The sequence below is a fragment of the Alosa alosa genome, chromosome 20, assembly GCF_017589495.1.
Source record: "Alosa alosa isolate M-15738 ecotype Scorff River chromosome 20, AALO_Geno_1.1, whole genome shotgun sequence".
Lineage (NCBI taxonomy): Eukaryota > Metazoa > Chordata > Actinopteri > Clupeiformes > Clupeidae > Alosa > Alosa alosa.
This window is the reverse complement of record NC_063208.1, coordinates 19,837,194-19,842,073: the sequence shown is the minus strand read 5'-3', so window position 1 is coordinate 19,842,073 and position 4,880 is coordinate 19,837,194. Positions and strand designations below refer to the sequence as shown.

Sequence of the window (4,880 nt, the reverse complement as noted above, 5' to 3'; positions counted from 1 at the left end):
GGGTTAAATGTGAAGACCGCACTATTTGGCGGGCATTTACTGTCTGGGGGGGGCGGCAACCTGTTGAAATTAGTGACTAGGGGATTTCAGAAAATATGCTATGCTAACAAAGCTGCTGCACTTACCTTTTTCGGCCTTAGGAGGCAATTAGGAAGCAAATTAATGTAAAATGTTGTAACATTAGTTGTTCCCATCCACATTGAGCTCGATTTCACCTGTGTGATCTCCTACCGCGTGTGTTGATATACGCGTGACTTGTGGCTAATCTAGCATGGTAGACCAGTTCACTTCAGCAGATTCCACAAAAAACAGCACTGTTTTCCTGGCAGCAATTAGCTCCTTATAAAGCGAGCCTCCTGTAAAGATGGAGGACAGTGACCTAGCGCTGGGGCAGGACCAGTGAGTGTGCCCGAGTGGAGTGATGCTGCTGCTTCTGCTGCTGCTAGGGCTTGCTTAGCGAGGAGGGCGACGAGGCCAGAGAGCTTAGTCACCCGGCAGGACCACTGAGGCATCAGCTGCTCCTGCGCCGACAGACCTTACCTGCTGTCGAGGTCAGCTGCAAGCATACATACACACACACACACACACACAAATGTAAACATACACACACAAATAAACATTGGACAAACCACACACACAACACAAACAAAACATAAATTCTTGTTAAGGGGGATGGGGTGATTCTGCAAAGGATTGTGGGTGAAGTGCCATTGCCTTGATGCTGAGCGGTCAAGATTGTGTTGTTTGGCAGGTGTTCTGTACATAACGTCACAGTACGAGCTTCTAGCCCCCATCATAGGCTGACATCACTAACAGGGCATAGTGTTTCCTCTCCTGAATTGTCTGTTAGCTTGGTCATCCATCTTTTTCCTCTCCTTTTGTGAGCTTGTGCAGATGTTAATCTTGATGTGATTGAGGTGTCTTGAGGTGTCAATATGTGTACATTACTATAAAAATGTATGTGAATATGATGTACCCATTTATGTTGCAAAATTATGATGGAAAAGATGTTATTTTTAAAGTGCTGCTGTAGATGACCGGTGTATCGCTCCTGTGTTCCAAACACCACATGCTGGCTTTGCTGCAGAGACAGCCCATAATAACAGCCCGGTATGGCCTTAAACGCTGTTGCACACGGGTAATTATCTTATGAAGGGAGAGAGGGACAATGAGAGCCGGGCACTTAGAAGTGCTCGGCAGAAATGCGGTGTACTGTACATAAACACTGACACACTTCAAGAAATCGCTAAATTACAGATGTGAAAGCACACACAATCTCACTTTCTCTCACACACACACTCACACAAACAAACACACACACACACACACACAAGCATTTAAATGCTCAGACTAATCTTTTCAATGAATCGCGCTTACGCACACCTACCCATGTGGTATGTGTATGCCTTGTACCTTGTACGCTCACACACACAGACACCAACTCACACACACAGAGACACACACACACACACACACACACACACCTCCTCCTCTCACAGACACTTGCCAGATTACCACTGCTTCTCCCGCACACACCCGAGTCGACGCTTCAGAAGCTCAGCAGCAGTAGGACATGGTCTCTGCTCAGTCACAGACAGAAAAGAAAGCCAAATAGAACATTTCCGCCCCTTAACCCCCATGCCACGCTCACTCTCCCTTCCCACTGCCTTCTACACCCCCCACCCCCACCCCAGTTGGCCTATTCCCCCACAGTGCATTTCTGTGGCGCGGCGGCCATAGCGGGCGGTCGGCACTCGGACAGGCAGCATGCGGAACAATGCCTGATGTTTTGGGCCCTCTCGGGTTCCTCCAGGGATAGCGGTGGTTATTAAAAAAAAAGAAAGAAAGAAAAAAAAAAGACAGCTAAAAAGAAGCAAAGGAAAAAGGACTCGAAAAGAACAGATATAGGTCCGCCACCCCCAATTCCTGTCCTCTGCACTAATCTCAAGACAAGCAAACAAAAGCCTTAAAACCCACTATCCCCTTTGCTTGTAGCTCTGCTGCCTGCATGTACACAAGTATAAATAAATCAGCGTGGTCTCGCTGAGAGCATTACTAATGTATGTGGCTGTGTTAGCGCACGCTCTCACTCTCTCACTCCGCCATGGAGAACAAGAGGATTGCAGATTTCTGTCCCTCTTGTGCTGCAGTGATGCGTTTTTTTTTTCTTCTTTGGTTTATTATTTCATTTTTGAATGTTTTTTGTGTGTATTGTTGCAGATTGTGAAATGTTTAATCTAAAGGGTGGTTGGGGGGGAGCCGAGGTTTCAATCTGGTTTTGATTCAAAGAGGCTGTACGCTTTCTCTCTCTCTCTTTATTTTCTTCAGCTGGGTCTCTCTCTCAGTCTTTATCTCTCACCATGTGTCTGCTGTTGTTATATATAAATATATATATATTGTTGTTTTGAAAGACATTAGATTTTGAGCTCCAGTTTTGTCACGTCACATTATTTTTGTATTCTGGTTGTAATTAAAGTTTGTGGGGATTTGTACAAATGATTTGGTACTTGTCGTTTTTTCTGGTTATTTCTCTGTCTGTCTTGCGCGCTCTCTCTCTCTCTCTCTCTCCCTCCCCTTCTGTTATTTTTCTCTCTCACCCTTAATGTAAGCAGCACTCTCTCAACCTTCCATTCAGTCCTCCGCCTCTCCTCAAGAGATCAAGAGTCTGCTTCAGACATGCACAAGAATTCATGCCCAGTGTAAGCAGTGTTTCATAGAGGCCCCATTGTCTTTGAAGGGCTCGGAGTAATTGCAAAAGGGAAGCTATGGTTACGGGACATATAGCTGGTAGAGTGGAGCAGCACAGCTCTCCATGGTTTTTCAAATCGTTCCAGTGTGACCCATAAATATGCGCCCACAAGGCTGGCCGCAGAACTGAGTGGACTCAGATGTGTTGTGCTGCATCGCACTGATGATCGGATTTGCCTGAGGTGCTGGATCTGAGAGGGTTGTGTTTTTTTTGCCAGTTTAAATATTCACATTTTTTTGCAGGTGTTTTACCACATTAGCTGGGATAAAGAGAGCTTTTGACAGATCTGCAGTCTGTTGTTTTTGTAATTTATTTTTGTTGGTGTCTTTGTGTGTGTGTGTGTGTGTGTGTGCACATGTGTGCGTGCATGTGTGCGCGCGCTTGCGTGCGTGTGTGTGTGTGTGTGTGTGTGTGTCTGTACGCGTGTGGCCAGCCACTCGTCTTCCTCAAGGGTCTTCTCTGGCTTACGTCTGTCGCCTTGACAACGCCTCTTGCCCTGGCACAATACCACTCTGGCCACCAAGGTCCCTCTTTATACTTTCCCTCCTTTGTCTGGTGGTACAAGGACCGCACACCTCGACTGATAGTGATTTCAGTGTGTACTCACACACACACACACACATTTCCTCGGGAATTGTCAGGGTGCATTAATGACTTCAGAATTCACTTTATGCATTCACGTTTTTGCGATTTCCCCGTCAGCCTTTGTTTCCGTCTCGGACCCCATCACCTGTGTTGTGCAAGCACAGGCGGCCACACCAAACAGTGACAGAACAGATTTGAAATCTCTGTTCCTCTGCCGCAGCTCGAGAGGCCAACTGAAGCACCGGGAGCCCTTGCTGCTGTTTAATAGCTGCACGCTTGTTTCGTCTCGACCGACCCACCAGGTAGATCTCCCCCACCCCGCCATCAAGTATTCATGATCTGCCGGGAGGCGGTGGAGAGCAGATCGGCTTTAAATATTCCTGGACAAACAGACTGCGCCATCATTTTTTACACACAGTGCTCATAAACCAGTCCGCGCTGTGCAAGAGAATCCCTCCATCCCTCCCTTCCTCCCTCCCTCCTTCCATCCCTCCATCCTTATCGCATGTGTAGACTAGTATTAAAGGGCCTGATGCAATGTTAGTTTTAATGCTACGTTTTTACGTGTTGTGTTTTGTTGTCAGACAGCCAAGGATGCGGAGAAGTCTTTTGCAGCACTTAGGGGGTGTAATGAATGTTTTATGGTGCTGCCATGTAGCCGTCTCCGTCTTGTTTAACACGTTGCATTTAGCCCGGCAGTTAAATGTGACGGATGCAGAGACTGAAGCCTTAAAGCCATTGATAGCTTTTGGAATCAGGTACGGCTTTGTGGGGCTGTTGACAGCAGAGCTAGATGTAACTGGAGTCAAGGCCCTGTCTTTCACTCCTGGTCTTTCATTTTTTTCCTTTTATTCACTAGCTCTATGCCACTACCCTGTTCTCTGGTCCTGGTCCTTGTTTGGTCTGTTACCCACACCCACACACTCTCTCTCTCTCTCTCTCTCTCTCTCTTTTTCTCTTTTTCTCTTGTGTCTCTCCATTTGTTCTTTTTGTTTTCACGTGTGCCCTTTCTCTTAGTCCTTTCTTTTCTGTTATTTCCTGCAAGAAGGACTCTTACGGGGGAAAAAATCAGTTATTTTATTTCAATTGATTTTATTTACTCTCCTTTCCTTCCTTTTGGCTGTACTCTCCCCGTCTTCCTTTTGGCTGTTGTCTTTCTCCATCTCTCCTTTCCATGTCCTCTCTATATTTTTATCTCCCTCTCTGCAGTGCCCCACTCCATATCTCTCTCTTCAGTCTCCCATCTGTTCACTCCCTCCCTCCCTCTCTCCCTCTTTCTCTCCTGAGAATCTTCTTCAGTCAGTATCTTTGTCTTCCCTCATCTTCTCTCTACTGACTCTCCCTCCTCCATATCTGTCTCCATCTCCCTCCTCCTCCTCCTCCTCCTCCTCCTCCTCTTTTACCCTCCCAACCTCACCCCACCCTCCTCACGCTTGTCATGAGTGGGGAAGTGTGGAGCAGGTGAAAACACACCTTCCCAGTTCCGCTTGATCTGATCAGCCGCACTCGTCTTCCTTTCATCTGCAGGTGATCTCGGCAATTGCAT

The 4,880-nt window shown here is 46.9% G+C and overlaps 1 pseudogene; it reads right to left on the bottom strand.

The window, feature by feature from the left end:
- Window positions 1-4,880, bottom strand: part of LOC125285689 — a 7,309-nt pseudogene extending 2,429 nt beyond the window's left edge.